This window comes from Salminus brasiliensis, chromosome 2, assembly GCF_030463535.1.
Source record: "Salminus brasiliensis chromosome 2, fSalBra1.hap2, whole genome shotgun sequence".
In the NCBI taxonomy this organism is placed as follows: Eukaryota; Metazoa; Chordata; class Actinopteri; order Characiformes; family Bryconidae; genus Salminus; species Salminus brasiliensis.
Window position 1 is genome coordinate 31,519,253 of NC_132879.1, and position 21,186 is coordinate 31,540,438.

A 21,186-nucleotide genomic window follows, 5' to 3' on the forward strand; every position below is an offset into this window, starting at 1 on the left:
ACAACTGGACATTAGGCAAAATAGCTTTGGACAACAAGACATCAGGCTAAGTTTCATTGGCAAATGAAAAAGAACAGTGTGCGACAACTAGGGATGTCCTGATCCGATCCAGTGGTTTAGAGCTGATCCGGGCATATTGGATATAAAGGATCGGGTATCAGCTATTTTAATCAAAATCCAGTTCCGAGAACACAGTTCCACAATCCAGTTTTTGTTTTAACCACCGTTTTCAGCGCGCCATCTGGTGTCCTCAAGGCGCCATTAATGGCCATGTGTTTTTTTGCATTTTTGCGGTGGAACATAATATCGTAATATCTGAGACGTTATAAAAGACGATGTATCACAGAAACACTCTGTTTTACCAGTGGGAGAACCACACACCTTTCTTTGTTTTTAAACCAGCATTGAAAGCTCATTCAGAACCGGGAGGCTAATGCTATTGCTAATACACACACACTAGTAACCAAAGCATATCACATGATCCTCTCTATAAAATTGTTACTTCACATCAGTAGTCGACAGACAACACCAGATATCAGTCCTGAGTGTGTACCACTAAGCACACACACACACACACACAAAGAAGCTTGACTGCAGGGTTTTAAAGGAACTGGGAGCTGAATGGTCAGGAAGGCATGTAGTTTCTGATCTCTAATCATGCTCACTGCTGCACTGAAAGCCTTTTTAATATGAAGAGGAACCTTTCTGGTTTTATGTGGCTGTAGATGTTTAGTGTACAGAATCCCATGTGGTTCTTGTTGAAGTTGAATGAAAGATCTGTGAAGTGTGTGGGATAGAACAAACTCAGCCTAGAGGCCCATGAGCACTTGGTTCAAAGGGTCTTGTTATAGGCATGAAGAGAGTTTATCAGTGCAGAATTAGGCTCGTAAGGCATGGAGTGTGAGAAACATGGTACAGCCGTGGCTGTTGCTCTTCCCATCAGCAGAGAATGAGCTGGCAGAATGGACAGCAGAGATCCTTCTTTACTCCTACAGACACACATGCGATACATAGCTGGACTTGGCCTGTGTTTGGAATGGGTTTGCCTATTTGATGTGGACTATTAAACACATGGTGGCCCATTTCTAACGTGAAATCATTTGGACATGCAAAATAGTGTACAATAGTTCTAATATTCTTTTTTGTTCTATTCAGCTTTCTAATATAAGCAGTCGTTCCAAACGCTGATTAGACATCCTTTGTTTTGGCAGGTTTCCAAGATGTTTTGTTGAGCTGAAGAGGAATGAAAGGATTCAGTGCGACTCTGTATTTTAAGGCTTTCCCTATACATCTTCTTGCAGGACTTAAACAGAGGCAAGCAAAAGCCTGTTTTCTCAGTTTGACGTGTACCGTGGAGAGTCTTTTTCAGCCAAAGTCTTGTTTTATGATTTTATGAAGGCTACCTGAACATTCATAATGCAATTGAGCTGACAGTGGGTTGACGCATTATTTTGGGGGCAATGACTAAGCTCTCAGGAGAACTGATGCATTCTTAATTTATCTGCTCTCTAGAAAAGAGATTTACCGCCTCAACCCCACTCAGTTGAACAGATAAGTGCTAAATGATAGATCCACTTCATGTACCTGTCACCCACACTGTCGCTTTTGTTTTTGTGGGGTGGGTTATTCTTTTTTTTAATATATTTTCTCATTTTGGAGAGGTATTAGGCTGAGCACTGGAGGATGCCATTCATTTCCACAAATGCGAGTAATGCTACCGCTAATCCTCAAACAGAGCAAATACCTAATGCCAAGATTATTTTTAATTATCATCGCTATAACACAGCTAATGGAAAGTCCAGCTGGATCGTGTTCTTGGTATGGTAACAGTTTAGTGTGCTGATTTTTCTTCCTCTCTCTTTAATTTATTCCCATTTTGAAATTTGTCTCTCAGTGGTTAATTATGAAGAAGGAGAGCTTGGCCGGAGTCGTTACTGCCATGACAGATGGAGGAAGGGTCAGAAATCTGGCAACAGCTGGAAACCAAGGTCACATCAACCTGCGTGAGTGGAAAAAGAGGGAGTTTAGCTCACACGGAGGAGTGAATCAGTTGGGAGCAAAGGAGCGGAGTGGCCATAGCACTTGTATTAAATGATTCATTCTAGCCTCTATAGCGGATATAAAAATTTCAAAGGGGCCTTTGCTTGGACTTGTTACTGACTCAGGAACCCAAAAAAGGGAGAACTGGGTCAAGTGCAATATTTTTTATCACTTGTTACTGCCGCAATGAGAATGAAGTGCTGATTTTGGCTTCGTTTTATATAACATAATAGATGACTGAATAATCGCTCCACAATGGGCTAGTTAACAGTAGCGCCCTGTGACTTTTATATAGCTTTTATCTCTTTTAATGTTCGCTACAATGAGTTCATATGTTGGGTGCAGGAGTTATTTACTTAGCTGAATAATACAGTAATAGCTGGAACGGATCAGTATGTCTCACCCACTGCTTTTGCTTTGGTCGTGCCGTTTGATGCTAATGTAGGGGTCAGCCGTGTTGGACCCTGCGGCGGCTGTGGAGGAAGGCCTGAGCTGCACGAGAGCAAGGGGTTGTTTAGCAAGCAACGCGTCTCAGCCTGAGGAGGCCTGGAGGGTCCCAGAGCCGAGTCTGAGAGAGGGCCAGGAATTCCAGCTATGCCCATTAAACAAGACACGCTGAGCAAGCTTGAGAGCATGTGGACGTTCAGAGCCTTGTCCCTGTGTGCTGTCAGGAATTCGTGTTTAGCTTAGCTTAGCTTCTGTGCTCTCTCTCTTCATCACCACCATTTATTCTACTCATATTTTTATCCCTGTTTTTGTTTCTAGATATTTTGTTCTCATCTTATCTCTCCATCTCTTCATCCTCTTTCACTGCTTGTGTACTTTTTTCGGCCTCTTTGTTCCTCCTCTCACTCTAACACAATCCTCTTCAGATCTTCCTTCTTTTCCAGCATTACAGTGCCCGAGGCTGGTGTCTGTCCCCAACTTGGTACATCTGCAAAATGTGTCATTGTAGCTGTGTGTTTTGTGTTTCTACAGGTGCCTCCAGCAAGCTAAGCTCATTCACAGCGATCAAAGTAGACATGCATGTCTCTGGACTGACTCATCAGCCACTAAATCCATGTTCTCCACTTCAGCTCCAACACACACACTTTTTTTTATATTCCTTTAAAGGATGCACACTGCATGTCACTCCATAGTCTTGTGATCAGCTGTTGTCGGATTTTGTATAATCTGTGTTTTAGCTCACCGCCAGCCACGCCGGAAGTCTGTTCTCTTCTCGTAATATATCTTTAGCATATCTGCTTTATGGTTTCATGACCGTCAACCCAAACAAGTGGCTCCATTTAAGCAAATGACATCACGGTCTGCGGCGCAGACCCCATAAACATGTGTAAACACAAGTCCGCAAGAGCCTGGAAGAGGCAAACATGCCACCATCCTTTTGACGCAAATTCTGACGACGAAGCCAATGTCTTAAGACCATTAAAAAGCAAAAAAAAAAAAAAAACACGCCTCAAGTCTTAGCATGTCAGGTTCCTGTGCGGTCACTGTATGTTACTGCTCTGTAATAAGCGTTTCATTAAGGTGTTAGCTTGCGCGATTCACGTCACAGAGTTTGCAGACCTTTAATTATTGTGATTAGCGAACGAAGGGCTGCGGGTGGGGTCAGGCAATCTTATTACTGAGCTCACGACACTGAAAATACAACCAGTCTTCACTTCGTACTGCTCTGTTTACTGCAGTAAGCGGTGCCAAATTGGTCTGCCTGGCTTACTTCTTTTTTCCTTCTCACCGAGGATGTGCATTGAGTAGAGAGGAGAAGCAAGGCCTTGTGTTCCAGAGCTGTTCAGACTGTTTATGATCTGTGGAGGTTCATGCGTCCTTACAGGTTGAGGAGTTTCGCTGCCAGAAGAAAATTTTAACAGGGTTTTGCAATTAGATGTTGCACAGTCAAAATGGATACGTCGAACAGTTGCTTGGCATGTGAGATTGCCCTGTTGCTTTCTCCTGCTGCTACATGAGTTCTCACCCCAGGCCATTCTGTGTTTGTGTTCTCCTGTGGGTTTCTCGTGTTTCCTTTAAAGTTCGAGCCTGGAATCGACAAAACAGTGCCACGGCTGCCCCAAGAGTAGCTCCAACTCTGCTGTGCTTGATGAATTTTGTACGTGCTACATGTGGGTGCTGCTGGTATTTGAAAGGCTCTGTTGTCGCAGCAACAAACACTGCCATGCCGCTTTCCGTGATAAAAGGCTGGAACTTTAAAGCACCCACTCCACCAAATCTGTGTTCGTCTGCGTCAGAATCAGAAAACGTCCTTCCTTTTTTTTGCTCTTCTAATGCCACTTTTTTTTTAAAGCGGTGTTTAAGGATGGTGAGAAGGTTTCCCTTCAGAGAGCTTCCCAGGTCCTCACCACATTCCACTGTTTTTTATGCTCAATTAATCTGACGGAATTAGTTTGTTTTTCGTTCGTAATGGAAACCCCCTGGCTCTCTCACATAGACTCATTTTTTACTCTGCCTTTGTTTACATGTCTCCAAAAATACAAAGCCACAACTTTCTCTGGCTCTGCTAAAAGACTTGAAATGGCATCACTCCATGAACCACATGCAATCTTTAGGGGAAAAAAAACCTTGAAAAGGCTTTTTAACAAGTGTTGTTCCTAAAAAAAGAAAAAGAAGAAGCCCACCAGAGGCTTGTCTTTTTTTGCTAATGATTTTCTGCATGTTCAAGAAAGGTAAAAGGTCAGACTTCTTTAACTCTGGAGCTGAATTAAGAGAGAGATTCCTCCGAGACTAAATGAACATGAGAAGAAAGTCAGTGTGCCGCTACCCTCCAGCCTCCTAATGGAGCATAGAGACGCTTGCACTAGCATAGCTTTTGCTTCCCATTAAAAAAAAAAAAAAATCTCAAGTGTTATAGCTCTGGCGACATAATGCTAAGCACTCTGGTACCTAACAAGGTTAGCCGAGATTTATCTCAGGTAGGTTCCTATTTGGTGTTACACTAATGTTACACTGAGTGCTAGTGTAAAACCCTCCATTATAACGCTGCAGAGTTGCGACGCTTCGGTGAGCTTCTGAGCGTGGAAATGTTTGGGTGACTAGGACAGCAGGCTTGTGGCCTGTGTTAGCTGGGGCTGATGACTAAAGTAGCGCACAATAAAGAGGGTGCGTAGCAGGGCATTTGGCCGAAGCTTTGGATGAAAGAACCAGGCGAGAAGCGATTGCCATGTCCGGGGTGAGGCGAGAGGGATTTCTGCTAAAGTGGGCTAAGCCTTGGGAAAACTGATGTGGTGTGAAACGCTTTCTGTCAGCCTTTGGGCTCTTGGCTATGTGGAAAGGGGCTGGAGGTGCTGTTGAGTTGAACCACCTCTATAAATACACACATTAAGTGACCGACTAAAAATACCCCTTTGCGTTGGATTTCCAATCAATCCCAGAGTGATTGCAGTGTAGGCTGGAGTGGCTAATGCTAGGGCTAGACCCCCTGTGGGGGCTCAGCAGTAAGACCATTTTTCCCTCACTCTCGCTGATCAGTTTTGAGACCTAAGCATTCGATTTCCTCCAGAGTTGAGATGACAAGCACTTTGAACTGCGCTGAACAGTACGGCTTGTAGCGTTATTTGGGGAACCATACATGGCCAGCCTGTATTCGTCTACCAAAGAACTGATCGATTCTGTTTTCTCTGGCTTCTATTCTATACATGTGCACTCTCTCTCTCTCTCTCTCTCTCTTTCTCTCTCTCTCTCCCTCTCTCTTTTCCTCGAAATAATCCAAACTTAAAGTGCACAATTCTTTCACCCCTCTCTAACTCCGTTTCACACTGACACTAGCCGGGGGGAACTGGGCAAGCCAAGCCACGGATCCATGAATTCCTCATAACACAATCTGTCGGCTGATCAATAATTCAATTCTATCTGTGAGCAGGCATGTCTGGATCCAATCTCACCTGCGCCTCCCTAGCCCTCCCCTTAACGAGGTGGGCGGACTGTCCTTGAGCCAGGCCGAAGTTGTGTGTGTGTGTGTGTGTGTGTGTGTATGTGTGAGTGAGTATGAGGGACAGAGATACAGCTTGTATATTTGCATGTATAGCGGTGTTTGGCAGTGACATACTGTCTGTGTGCGCTCTCCCTGCAGGCGGTGTCCATATATCAAAGGCCTCGCTCTCATTAGACGCTATAGCAGCGAGAAAGGCTGGGCTGAGGCGTCTGATAATTAGCTTCAGGTGACCGGTGGGGACACGCTCCTGCTGTACGAAACCCTCTTATCCGGCTCCAGCAGTTAGCCGGGGGGTGCGCTGCCCTGCTGGTGTCACGGCCACGGGACAAGGACGCACGCACGTCCCACCCCGTATCACCGACCTCAGAACACTCCCTTGCTCACCTTGTGCGCTTTAAGCTCTGTCTGCGCTTCTCTTGCCTTCATCCAAGGCTGTTCATGTTTTGATTCACTCAGGTCATCTTCATCTGACTTTCAGCCAAAGCTGCACCTCTCAGAAAGGTTACTTCTTTGTGGAGGCTGTTTTTGTTCAGAGCATTGGTCAGTCACCAGACACGCTCCACAAGTTCTCCTACTCATCTGTGAATACGCTCTCTGTGCTGTCACTCAGTCGAAAGCTGTGGCAGATGAAATAATAGCTGTTTTCTTCTAACCACGCTGTCTCAGTGGAAACCACAGTCTCTCCATCTCTCTCTCTTTCTGTCTACCTTTGTTTGTTGGTTTGTTTGTTTCCGGCAGCTTTCGAAGTCGCTCGTATTAAATATGCCGTTAAACCTATATTAAAGACACCACACATACGCACATGCACGCGCGCACACACAGCGTCAGGCTCTCACTCAGAACAGAGCAGAAAAAAGAAGTCTGTTTGTACGCTTGCCGAAAGCTGACTCCGGTAGGGACTTTGCATTGGAACAGAGATGTCTGTCTCTGCATTAATTCAGTGCTTTTAAAATATTATTTGGTCTGTTGCGGCCTCCACTCTGCTGGCTGTGTGTATTCTACTGAAAAATACACCTTCCCTTAAAAATAAACCTTTTTGTTTACCACTCACGTTTTCAGGGTCCATCTTATCCTCATTTTGGATATGAGAAATGGTTTACTGTAGATGAAAGTTTTATTTACAGCACAGGCTTATGCATAAGGGGTAAATTTGGTTCTTTTCTAGACGTTTTTTTTTTCCCCCTTCACAGCATATTGTGAGCCCAATGTTTCCTTTACATGCCTCTGATAAGCCTCCCGAGGGAACAGAGACAATTTGTTATAAATTGAACAATTGCTTTTTAAAGGGCAGACCAGCGCCTCCAGTTGTCCAGATCCATTTGTCGCAATAATCAGAGGTTTAATTAATGAAGTCAGCTTCGAATATCAATTAGACCACTTGTATCTGCATTCATGTGACGCAGAACAAAATAATGAATGAGGAGGGTGTTGTTGTGGCTGGCCAGTAATAATTTGTTTCTTTTGGCTGAACAAATCAGATTTTTTTTTTTCTCCGCTCCTCATGTTGAAATCCCCGAAAAAAAAGAAAAGAAATTCCATTATTTGGAACAGTATTGTTTTATTAATGAGAGGTGAGCAGTCTGTGTTGTGGGGCTGTTTTAAATCTGCCGTGAAATGATTCTGAGTTTTCATACTTCTGCAGAATGGAATGTATAATTTTGGCCTGGTTTTAGATCAGTCAGAAATGTGAAGGTGTACTGGAGCGAGCAGCACTGTAGGAAAAATGACAAACATCTCCAAGGCACTCGAGCCTGGTCTGGCATTTTTGTCCTCCTGTCATCTCATCCTCTAAGACTTGGGTCACAAGCAAAACATGTAATCTGTCTTCTGGAAAACGCACACATGCACACATCTGCTGCCTCAGAACAACAAGTATATTATGGCAGTTGAATCAAATTCTCATCTTTCTCTCCTTCTCTGTATGAACATTGTATCAGTCAAACCAATGGATCAATAGAAATGATTTGAAATGAAATCTTATTATGTTAATGTTAAGCCTTCCTGTCGCTAGTCTATAAAGCCCTGTCCTACCTGATTACAACAGTTAAAGCGATCCATTTATTTAAAATTCTGTGAATACTTTCCCCATTATGCATGTTCATGTACTGTCCCCTTAAAATTATTTTTACTGGATGTGTAGTCACGTCACTACACTCCATCCAGCCTGCGACATGGAAATAATATGGAGGAGAACTTTAACAACACCTCAAAGTAATCATGATACTGATTTGTGACTATATCACCCAGCACCATGATTAGTCTCTCTGGTTAAGTCTACGAGATGCCATAAATGTAAGCATAAGAATTCCACCATAATGTTTTGTACTTTAATGCTAAAAATCAGTCGACTCAAACTTTGTATTTTCGTGTAGTAAACAGCCACATAGTTGGCCAAATGTCACATATGCTGGAAATTACTACGAAAATAAAACGCTTCTTCATGTGGACAGTGTAAATGACATAGCATTCTGCCATACATTTTAAAATGAGTGTATTTAACATCTTGTAATACATGAACCCTGACTTTTCTGATTATTTGCTTAACAGTTTAATTAAATGCTGCAATAATTTGCAGATATGTGAATAATGAATCTGCTCTGAACAGATTTTTTTCTTTTTTGTAAAATATATGTAAAACAATAAGAATATATTAATCTTTTTGACAACCATCTCACACATCCAGACTGAGAGCAACAGGTCTGTAACATTAGGCGCGTTTGGGGGGTGCTTGATGTTTAGATTTAGTGTACACAACCCTGTCACAGACAAATGCAGTTTACTACAGTTGTGTTATCGTCTTGTATGATGTTCAGAAATGTAAGAAATGTATGTATTTGAACATTTGACAGAGAAGAGGGAATTTGAACAGGATTTTTAAGCCAAGTTGACAGCTGTAATCCACACTGCAGACAAATAACTTAAACTGCATTATTGCGATCTGAAAACATGCCTCACTGCTGCAGGCTGTTGATAGTGTCAATGTATGGCACTGCGGTTAAACCAGATGGTTTTGAATATCAGATGGCCGATATCCACTTGATCTTTTTGGGATATCCCTAGTTAATGTACATAAAAACTCAAATATGTGTTTGCATTTTCTTATAAAGCTAGATTTTCTTCTGAAAGCTGTGACCATTCTGTGCCTTCCTGAATGAGAACATTTGCGTTTTGACTTTAGTATGGATGGGTTATTAACGGAAGAATGCAGAGACAACCACTGGCCTAAGGTGAGCAGACTAATGCAGGATGCTGCCTGTATCTTGGCTCAACCCTAAACCAGCAGGGCCCCTTAATTTGTCACCACTATTCTGGCCCGAAATGGCCACAGCTGCACTTACCCCAATCTGATGCCATATTGAAATCTGTGCTACCCCAGATGCCCATGCTATCTCACCGTTCACAGAACCCAGGATGCTAGAGCCGTTGCAGAGGAACCAATTAAGGCGGGTGTTGTTCACTGAGCATAGCATGGAGGTTTGATTGTGAATGCCTGGGCCACTTATGTGACGCCGCGGTGTTCGTAGCGCGCTGTGTTTTTGGCAGCTGTCGCAAGGGTGGTGCGAGATGACCAGCGTGAACACCTCCCATATCGGCTCAAAGACGCTTGAAGCAGGAAGACCTCCCAGAGCACACAGACATGCTAATCCAAACAGCCACAGGCAGAAAAGCAGAAGAGACATGGCTTGGGATCCAAACCATTTGTTTGTTAACGGTCATTTCAGTAGAGCGCTGAGTAATTGTTAAAGGCCTGATGGTTAAAGTGGTTTGCAGGCAGCACTAGTGTTAGTGTAAACACTAAGTGCTTTCAAGAGGAGGTTCATCAACCAGGCCTTCAATACATGGGAAGTAAACAAGGAGGAAGCAGAAGCATGTAGGGCTTAATGAGGGCGTGTGTTTGTTTATTGTACTGAAAATTGGCCTCAGGTTACTACAACAGATCTAAGCACATGGAAATGCATTGACCATTTTTATTATATTTTTTTTTTTTGAAGAATACCCAGAATGGGTGTCTGAGTCAACACTAAGGAATGACTAATATTGTTGCTTAAAAGAGGCTCAGACAATGGGAGTGATTTGTTGCTTAAAACTATGCTGTGATTCAGCGCGTTGTCTCGTGCTGCTGCGGCTGTGTTTTATATCTGTGTTACGGAAATGCGCCGGTTTGAGCAGCCTTGTCTGCTTCAGGATTTATCCCCAGCCATAAATGAAGTGTCTGCTTTGTCAGTCTCGTTCTCCAGAATGCCGGATTGGCCACAACTCGGTTTCTTTACCTGGACGTCTCAGGCGAGCTGCCAACCACAGATGGACTTCCCAGAATTTGTAAGTCATTTTGGGATTACACTCCATTCGTCATATCCGAGATTCCAAACCGGGGCCAGGATCTCTCAGCTGGCACCTGCCGCCGGCCTAATACACCTAAAGCCTTCCGGCAAAAAAGCTTTCAGCCTTGTAGGGCTTTTAACTTGAACAGAAATCATTTGGGTTGGAATGGAAATCGCATTTCCACATGTCGCCGCTCTGGTGCAGACGATGTGTGACGTTTCAACACATGTTTTTGAAATCGTATCGCTGCCTCTGGTCTGCGGCACAGCGGCCATGGAGGTGCACTGTGCATAGCTGTGACGTCCGGCACCGTGACGTGCTGCAGTCCACAGCTGCCTGCTGCCCGGTCAGTGTCCCCTGACACAATAAGCTGCTTGTTCAGGGGGAATTGACCCATATCTCAGCATCTCTGTGGTGCTCTGCACTGAAATGGCTTGTTCAGATGAACGATTAGTCTGCATTGTGACCATTGTTGCTGCACTGCTGTTCTTAAATTGTCCTCCGTGGGAAGGCTGATCATTCTAGTCTAAGTGATTTTCTGATTTGCTTTGTGTCTGTGTGTGTATGTGTGTGTTGGTGTGTGTTTGTGAAGCGAACATAATGCATTGCATGTGTGACATTAAAAATGAATGCATAGCTCTTGGCTCTTGTTCTCATTATTACATTCACCAGGAGAACATTGTTTTACACAATCACGGTGCATGACATGGCAAGATACTGTCAACATTAACAGTACGGCTCTTTCTGCCACTTAAAAAACTCAGGCGTAAAGATTTATTTAAGATAAGCTAAAACATTTATCCATTGAAATGGATTTCTCTGCTTTTGTGTGGAAATATTGGTCATGTACTGTAGTATAGTAGTGTAGTATATGACCAAGATTTCATACATGAATATCTATCAATCTGTTTATCTTTCTACTATAGTATTAATACTTAATACTAGGGGTGAGTGATAGAGTAAAAAAATATATCATGATCGAAGGGTTTTGGGCCCCATGAAAAGATATGACGCTGGGCCTCTAACAATTATTCCAAAATACTTAATACATTTTAGGGTCCCCGTCAGTCACAGGCCCTTAGAATTGTCCCTAGCCCACCCCCCCCCACCCCCCACCCCCATAAGGTGGTCTGATCATGATATTTAAAGACAATTTCACAATGTCTTATATTTATCACATTATTTTGACAGGCAGACAAAATGAGTCTTAAAAAACTGCTTTTATTATACTCATACTCATACCCATACTGAGTAGTATTTCATATTTAAAATCTGCTGCATTTCATCTAATTGAACAGCCCTAATCAAATGCGATGCTTCTCAATCTGTAGAACTCGGCCCTTTCCATTGCATCTCATTGCCAGCTCATACATGACTCACTACTGGAGTTACGAGGCTGTGAAGACAAGTCAAGATACTCGTCTTCTGCCTCTTGCCATGTGTACCTGGTTGATTAGTGTGTCCGTCATCTGCCTCTCATCTGTAATCTATCAATTTGTGCATCCGAAAATGGGTTTATGAGAAACCGACTAATGGACACTCTCGCTAGTTGTATTCATACGTTCCACTGCTTTTGTAAAAATAAGACTTTGGTATAGCCATTTCAAGCACCAAAACAATTTGTCCAGATTAGTAAAGGTATGTTTTCACCAGAAATTTCACCAGTAATTTCTCAAATCTGACTTTGCTTAGGGTCAGAGTAACTCCTTACTTGGTGCTCTAGGTCACATGGGGTCTCATTACGGAGAGAATTAAAATCTTTCTGAATATTTAGATTTATTATTATTATATGCAAGTGCCATAAAGGCGAATTTAAGAAGACATGCACAAATCCAGAAATTGCCCTGAGACTCCAGAGGGTTAATACCAGTATTTTTGTTGAAACGTTTGCTCTAACTGAGGTTTCTGAAAATGCCACCTTAGAAGTGGCCACCTTAGTTATCTGATCCATGGTTTATGTACCCACAATAACCGTGCAAAGCAACGAAGAGTATTGCGTTTACAGATATGTTAGCAAAATACTCCATATTGTGCTGTGTATGTGTGTGCCCTTGTTTTGATTTCCTTTCTTCTACACCCTCTGGGCTGTAATTAGTCGTAGCTGTCTTGAGAACCACCAGATTCTACAACTTTTAATAAGGCTCCGACAAGGGCCTTAATAAAGAAGTGTGAATCCATGTAGACAGCAGGTCTTAGCATGTGAGTGAGGCCCAGACTCTCATTACAGCACAGCAAGCTACAGTTCATTCTAGCCTCCTCCTCAGATGATCTGAGATGCTCAGACTTCAGCTTGGTTGCGCAATTTATCATTCCTTAATAGTTATTGCACTGTGGGCCTTCGCAAGACGGGGATCACAGAAGTGTGCAATATATATACTGCAAATCAGCCAGTTGCCAATCACAGACTTCTTAGAGCACCATCACAGATGTTCTTTGGGTGTATAGATGGAAGGTATTTGTATATGATCCAGCTAACATAAAGAATTATAGTCTGGTGTTATTAAGGCCTAATTTTAAACACAGCAAATGCAGTCTCAGTATATTGGAATGCCCATCCTCTCCATTGCTACAGCAATAGTTCGCAGCTATCGAGGATGGTTTATCTGGGTGAATTTGACTGCTTTTTTATTTTAGTCTTTTTAAATGACAGTATGTATCATTGTGGCATTGTGGCAATGTGGCATTTTCAACAATGTCATTCAGCCCTACTTCAGCCGGCCCCCAGCAGTTGATTTATCAGCCGCTGTATCTGGCTGCATGACGTTCACAAGTGCTCAGGATCCGTCCTGATTTCCTCCCTGTGGTTTGGTGGCTGTTGCAGTTCTGTAAGTGAGTTCCCCAGCTGTTCTCTTGCTTCTCCTTCATTGTCTTTTTTCGAGGAGGATCCAGATCATCAAAGCCATTTTTTGACCAGAGTGGTGGACACTAATCTGGACAGACCGTCGAGCTCTGATCCAATGCAAATCGACAGATTGCCCCCCCCCCCCACACACCTCCTCATCATTTGAAAGTCGTACCTGACCAGGCTTATTTGTCACACAGCCAGCAATCCTCCCCCAAGGCTCACGCTTGACCACCTAGAGGGAGAGAGAGAGAGAGGGGGGGGGCATAGATAGAGAGATTGGGAGAAATTGTTAGCGGTGAGATAAATACAGGTGGAATACAAAGTCTAAAAAGGAGAAGAGCACTCAGGTGTTGAGGTGTGATTCTTTTGCATAGCCTGAGGGGCATTTCTACCCCCAGTGTCATGTCACTATCTCTCCACCTGCGCGTCTCTCCCTCTCTCTCTCTCTCTTTCTCTCTCTCTCTGCCCCACAGGGTTTTTTTTGCCCACCCTGGTTCATATTCTGTGCTCCAGCTGCACTTCTGCTCGTGTCAGTGCCCTTAAGGTGTGCTACCCTCTCCCATCCCCAAGCCCCCTCATTCTCTCTCTCTCTCTCTCTCTCTCTCTCTCTCTCTCTCTCTCTCTCTCTCTCTCTCTCACTCACACACACACACACATTTGCATGGCTGCATTTCTTGGGTAAACGGCCTGCCTGGGGTTTCAGAGCTAACACATTTTAACCTTCCCGGGCACTGACTGTCGCGTGTCTCGCACACATCGCCAGTGAAGTCCCTCGTCTGATTTCTCGCAGACGAGCCTGTCTGCTGGATTTTTCTGATTTCCATCCGCAGAGGGATCCAGTCTGAGATTTGGGTGAAAGGCCTGACTAGATTGAAAGGCAAAAGACCCCAGAATGAAAAGACCCTGCCATCATCTCTTTAGGGCTGCTATTGTGTTCTGAAAATATGCCTCTCTCTCTCTCCTCCCCACCCCACTCTCACCCTCCCTTTTGTTTGTTTTCTCGTCTCCTGGTTTGTATCTGGCCGGCGATTGATAAGCCCGAATCCTTGACAATCCAAGAAGCAATGTGTATGTGTGTCTCTCTGTGTGTGTGCACGCGCACGCGTGCGTGTGTGTGTTTGGGGGAATGCAGCGGGTGTACTTGTTTATCTTGCTCGCCTTTTCCAGATGGCGCGCAGCAGAAAGAATCCACTTCCTGACACGCTCTCTTTCTCTCCCTTCTCATTATCGCCCGGCCGTGGGCTCTCGTAGGAATCTGGGCGAGTTTTCAGGGCCAGAACACGCGCTCACACACACACGCACACACAAACCCACTCCGCAAGAGGCAGAAGGTGGGGCTCGCAAGCAGGAGAGATATGGGGAGGGAACAGGATGTGTGGATGGAAGTGTGTGTCTGTATAAGTGTGTTTTCGTTTAGCGTGATGGTTTGAGTGTGGGTGCCCACTTATGCTAATGGTGTGTTATGGAGGTTAGGGCATGGGTTGTTAGTCCCATGCCTAAATATGATGATGCGAACTTAAAAGCTTACGTTTATTTGAAGTAAGATCAATTCATGTGTGTATTGTATCTATTAGAGCTATAACGAGCCACTCTGCTCATAGGTGCTCGCCATGCCCCTCACACTCCCCTGCAGCGGCGGCTCATGCGGCCGTTTGAAATAGTCACTCCTGCTGCCTAATCATATCCTTGTTTTGCCAACCAGACAGGAGAACAAACAGGGGGAAAAAACCCTGCAGGAAATGCTGTTCATCATAGCTTTACTGTGTGTGTGTGTGTGTGTGTGTGTATATGTGTGTATCTTATCAACTGTTTGCCTGAGCTTGCCTGAATCCTGAAGCTCGTTTCTTGCACGTTCATTGCCATTCATTGACCGGTCTGACCTAAAGTCCCCGGGGTCGCAGCATAGCCAGGCTGCTGCCATCGACTTTCCTTTTCGTTCTGCTACTCCTCTAGCTTTGAATTGATAGACGGTCAATTTGAGCATGTGAGGATAATGGCAGTGTGTCAGTGGCCACCGATCCAGCCGTTATCTACTGTTTCCACCGCTAGCTAACAACCCAGAGAGGCCCTCGCTGCAATTATCGGCCTCTCCGCTTTAATGATGTGTTTACATTGGCTAGAGGTGTGTTTGTTGCATAAACATACCTTTATGCCCCTCACTATCTCCAGCAGGCAGGCTGTCAGCCTGTTTGGTGGTCCTGCTGCTGAATGGGGTTTTGCTTCAGACAGCATTGCTGATGTCTTGATGTAGTTTCATCTAGGTAGAACATCCTGAGCGTTCCTAGTTTATTAGCTAGAGTGATATAAGTTTTCTGTTTGAAGTAATGAAAAATCATTATTTCATACATATTCTGTTCTGGAGAATACTCCATTATCCAGCAGTCAAAGTAGAATGTCTTTACTGTGAAGGCTCCTCACACAAGATGAGCTGAATATTCCAGGTCTTACTAAATAATACATGAAGCCTTTTGTTTGAAGGTCTTTATACCTTGTCTTTGAAAAGAGTGTGAGGAAACAGCAGCTTGCTCTGGTTGTTTCACTGGGCTTTCTGTTCACATGGTGGGTGGAGTGCCCGGACTACGGCTGTGTCGGAGAGAAACCACAGGAATGTTCTTCTTCAGAGTTAGCATTTTTGCTCTCAAGCGTCGTCTGAGTCAGAGGTTCAGTACAGATGATATAAGGTAGTTGTTTTGAATGGGTCGGACAGTAACCTCAAATATTGCCAGTGTCCTAGAGCTTTTTTTCTGATGACTATTTCTAAGGAGGTCATAGAATGCAAAATCTCCTTCCAGCACCAGATGGCATGTCGAATGTTCATTGAATTGGTCCAAAATGTTTTTGCAGTTTGGAAGCACACAATGTATTGTAGATATTTCAGTGGGCTACAATGTGAAAAGAAGAAGTTGTGAAAAAAAGAAGTTTTGAGGCAATATGATACACTAAGATTTTTACCTTTCTCAACAACTGCATTGTTGGTCATTCCTAAGAAGCCGAAGAATTCCTCTGTTTAGCCAACAGAATTCTTGGCCAGCATAGTCGAAAAATTGTAGAAAATAGTAGCTTACTCTTATAGGCCAGGTAATCTTCCATTGCATAAAATACAGCTGTATACATAGGAGAATGTAGTCCGAGTGAAACAACTACACACTGCCGGTGAGTGGAGGGTTGCAGAGAACATGCCCAATATGCAAATAGATTATGCCAGAAGCCAGTGGGAAAGTTTCAGGAACTGCACGTGGGAACATTGTTCAAAACCCCTGGTGTTCAAGACACTTTATCAGGGTGAAATCTGTGGGCCAGGCATATTTTCGCGTATTCATGCAAAGTCATTCTGATTTCCTTATCTCAGTGACTCAAAATCCCAAATCAGATGAACGGAATGTAGTTCCATTTCTTACAGCGCAAACAGGATAGATGCCTCTATTTTCCATTAAAATGGTGGTTTTCTTATGCTGGATGCATAAAAGAGACGCATCTCATTATGTAATTCACATTGTCAGTAGATATCAGTCTAACCACATTTTAACCACAGTAGCCCTGCGATAGCTGTGACTGCTACCAGCAAAGAGTACATTTCAGCCTGCCAGTACTGTCCCAAAAAATGAAGACGAATCCTATGAATAAGTCTCTGAGGTCAAACTAAGGTTAACATCTTCAAATTTCCCTTCTTTCCCTTCAGCAAACGACTTGAATAAACAAGCATTAGTTTTAGGCAACTTGCATGCCACCAGTCGGTAAACAAACAGGTGTTTGATGTAATTAGGTGGGTGTTAAGAATGCTGTAGGAATGCAAAAGCAGTGATTGTAAAGTTTGCTGAATTGGGTTTGAGCAGCATGGGTTTGGTAAGCAAAACACTTCATTATTCCTGATGCCACATAGATCCAGAGGGAAAAAGACCTCCCAGGGACACATGGGTGTGTGTATGTTTGTGTGTGTGTGTATGTGCGTGTGTGTTTAAGTCATTGTGTGAGAAACTGACCTGGTCATGAATCTCTCATCTTGGCTTCCTGTAATTAACCACAGGGGATTACCAATTCCTCCCCATTTTCCTCTCTCTCTCTCTCTCTCTCCCTCTCTCGTACTCTCTGTCTCTCTCTTGTCTCTTTCTTTATCTCTTTCTTTATCTCCTTCATTCTTATTTTTTTATCTCTCACTCTGTCTCTTGCTCTCTTTCTCCCTCACGGTCACACTTGACTGCTGCTCATTCTCACATTCTCACATTTCTACAGAGCAGAGACTCAGAGGTGAGCAGCTTGGGGGCTGGGGACAGTTCTCAGCCTGATCCCAGATTAAATAACATTTTTGCTTCTGTCTTGAACAAAGGCCAGACATATTGGCATCATAACCACATCAGTGCTTGACCATAAGTAAACACACTCAGTTTTGATTTTTTAAGTTCAGTATTCTCACATATTTTTTTTCTTGCTCTGTTTGTGCACTCTTGCCCCTTCTCTGCCATAAATATTCAAACAGAGATATACACCCCGACTTTTCATTCAACAGACACACCGGGCCTGGAGCAGTATGATCGCTGTTTTTCCCCACTGCGCTTCTCCCCATACTCCGCTCTCAACCTTTCACACATGACTTCCCTCAGTTCTTTCTTCTTCTCTGCTATAAGCCAGTGAGGATGTGTCCTCTGGAACCCTGTACTGCCTTGTGTTTGACTGCAGACTGCATTATGGTTCCCTGACAGAATGTGATGTGAATGGAATATGGCCCCTCTACTGAATGACTTTATAACAGGGTGCACTTGAGCCCTCATCTGACTCTGACAGTACTGTGCCTCGGCAGTGTTTAGGCAACAGTTAGTTGTCACAGTTAAACTCTATAACTGTTGAGGCTTGAGGTGGGCCGGAATTATCTTTGTCTGAAATGCCTCCTCTAGTCTCAGGGGGCCGTAAATGCTCTAAATAGCATCCAAATGAAGCTTTGCCCTAATTTTCTCTTGATGTGAGCATGCAGATTGAGGTTCAGTACAAAGCTGCGAAGCGGCACTGGACCCAGTAGAAAACCCTGCGGAACGCCGTAATAGCTGTCAGTCTTTCATTGCCTGTTGCACTGGAAACATGAGCTAATGGATTGAGGTTTTGGGAGAATGGTGTTAAGCTTTTGGTGGTTACAGCCACAATTTGCTTGTCTAATGGCCCTTAAACATTTCATTCTGTTTTTTCCCCTCTCTCCCCTCTATAAAGCGCTTAATATTATAAAAATTAAAGCACACATTTGACAGAGTGTATCCAGTTAAACAGCTGGATGCATAATTCTGTATTTGATGAATACATATCTGTCATAGGATGAGCTCATTTACCCAGCAGATACAAAGTGACTTTGAAAATTGTGAACTTGTACTTTCTGGCATTTACTGATGTGCTTATAACTTGTATCGAACCTCTGGGAGTGACGGAATGACAGTCGTCCCTGCTCCCTACAGCGTTCCCTTCAGCCACTCACTCTGGCTTAAGCTCAGGTGAGATAATGGGGTATCACTCTGTTCCATCCTCCAACATCTGTCGCTTACGTTAAGTAGGCCCATGTCCTTCCTCTAAACGTCACGCTTCTTGAATGTTTTTCTCTCTTAGGGGAAGAATCTTATGAGCACTCTCTCTCTCTTTCTCCCATCCTCTCTCTCTCTCTTTCTTTCTCCATCCCTGTGTCAAATGAGGCTCTACTCATTAAATGTTTCCAGAAGAATAGGAAATCAATGGTGCATACCGGTGTGAAAGAACATTTTTTTTTTCTTAATTCAATTTATCTCTCCTTATCTGTTTGCACATCTTTCTCTCCTCTCCCCTCCTCCTCGCTCTCCCTCTGTCTCTCTCACTTTTGTCTCCCTCTCACTCTCGTCCTCCTGTGGATTGCAAATGTCTCGCCGAGGGAGGACAAACAAAGGTAAGATCAGTCGCTTTCAGAAGTAATCTGCTTCTCGTTGGCGCGAGAGCCTGAGCTTGGCTGGCCGTCCACAGTTCTTTTGGTACCTGTCTGGGTTGTTTAGCATCCACCCCATGATAGGGCTTCCGCAAAGCTTTATTTAGGCTGACGCACATCTCCACTTCTCGGGCTCTGAGGAGAGTACAATTTCGAAAAGTTTTTCAGTCTCTGCCAACCACTTAAAGTTAAAACGAAAGGCCACATCTCTTCATCTTTTCCTTGTCTCTCTCCATCATCCTCTCCCTCTCCTCCCGGCTGAAGACCTCTTAGCCGGCAGCGCTTGATTTGATTAGGTCAGCCAGGTTGGGAAGGTGCACAGTATGTCATGGAAAAGTTTGGACGTCTCCAGTCAGGCTGGAAGGGTTGGATTCTCTTCAGCAGCCGTAATTATTCTTGCGGGTTGTGTTGCATCCTCCAGCCCCCCCAGCACGTACCCGCGCACACACACATGCTCAGAATTAGTTTTTACTCTCCCAGCTTGGCTCATTATGGCCTCTTTTCACCTGTAGACAAGGTTACACACACACATGCGCACACACACACACAAGCAGCCACAGCATAATTTGGTGAGCTGGCCATCGCTCAGGCTGTTGTTCTGCTATCTGCAACCGAACAGCTTTGCTAACGCCACTCGGCCGAGCCTGGGAAACAATGCCTTGCCTTATTTATTTATTATCTTCTCAAATGGGCCATTTTTCCCCTCTCGCACGCTTGCTTGTGTAAAAGAGGACAGCAGGCAGGGCTGGAGAGGGACTCGGCATTTCAGACCGTCCTGCAGGTCTAGGCGCAGCTCATTGCAGGAATAATGGATGTGCTAGCTCCAGCTGCCTGGCAGTGGCTATCACTGGACTTATCTACAGAATACGTGCACACACTCTCTCTCACACACACACACTAGCGTGCACACACACACATATCTAAAGGCTTGAGTAGCCAGTGATGAATGGCTTTGAGAGTCGCTGTCTGCGATCAATAAGCCACTAGCACCCAGATGAGCGAGATGGGCCTAAACGCCCCTCCTTCTTCCCTCTTGTCTCCTCCCGTCTTTCTTCCATCCTTTCTGGGTCCTTTCGGGGCCCGGAACTGGCCCTCGGAACTGATTGATTTCCCAGTAGTTTTTGTGGGGCTTTTTTGGCTAATAAGTAGTGGAAGTGGAACTCACATATTTTGATTTATTGAACTTTTTGCTTTTCGGCTATGGCGCTGTGTTGGGACCTCCCGTTCGCTCCGTCACCTAACCGCTAAATTCAGGGCCGTAGCGGAGAGGACTCCCCCAGTCGCGGCTTTAGCTTTAGCTCGCCAGGTTTATGTTTAGTTTTAGCTCAGGGACGCTCAGACTCGAAGAGAGGGCGGAGTCATGTTAGCCTTGTGATTTGTAGGTATAGTGATGTAAACCTCACCCACTTTTAGAATCGCCCATTCCACATCAAGAGGAGGGCAATACTGGTGAAATACAGCACACCTTTATTAGACTTTAAGAAGATATTCATAAGACATATTTTGTGCATTTACACCAGGGGCCCTGAGGAGCAAGATTAGCTTAATTAGAAAGAAAACTCAGATTTAGCTTCCCAGGGGCTTTAGTACAGTACAGCAATCAGTTTTCAAGATCATACACTATGCTTTTGACTTAGCTGAATTGCTGGAGGTGAAAACAGTTTAGCCTTAAGACTGTTGCACAGTGAATGCACAACGGCCAGGCCTTTACAAATCAGCGTCGTTCATATGAATCGACACGATTTATTATTACTCTGATGAAGCAAAACTGTAACAAACCTTTAGAGATCTTCAATTCTGTTCTGAATGTGCACTCCCTGCAGCTTCTTCTACAGTGGGGATACAAAATATACACACAGAAGCTCCACATGCTGATCGATTTCTATCTGCTGCAAGTGGACATGCATGCTTCCCAACTACTCCAGCTTTTTTGAAGTGTTTTCTCTCCACTAACCAACCTGAGCCAACTGATCACCTAATTGTTAAAGCCCCTTCTGAGATGAAGTGAGGGTGTTGGAGGCAGGGGTACTCCAGTGTCAGGATTTGGATAGCTTCTGTTCATATACATACACAAACACTTGTGTGAGAAGTGCGTAGATAAAGCCT

The 21,186-nt window shown here is 44.1% G+C and overlaps 1 protein-coding gene across 5 annotated transcripts in view; it reads left to right on the plus strand.

Annotated features, from left to right (window-relative positions):
• Window positions 1-21,186, plus strand: part of plxnb2b (plexin b2b) — a 158,798-nt gene that overhangs the window by 6,707 nt on the left and 130,905 nt on the right. Inside the window, exon 1 of one of the 5 annotated variants that reach the window (XM_072672366.1) lies at window positions 1,948-2,003. The exons of the other annotated variants lie outside the window; for them this stretch is intronic. The gene's annotated coding sequence lies outside the window, so the exon portion shown is untranslated. Of the gene's footprint in view, window positions 1-1,947; window positions 2,004-21,186 lie in introns of those variants that run through there. 5 annotated transcript variants of the gene reach the window in all.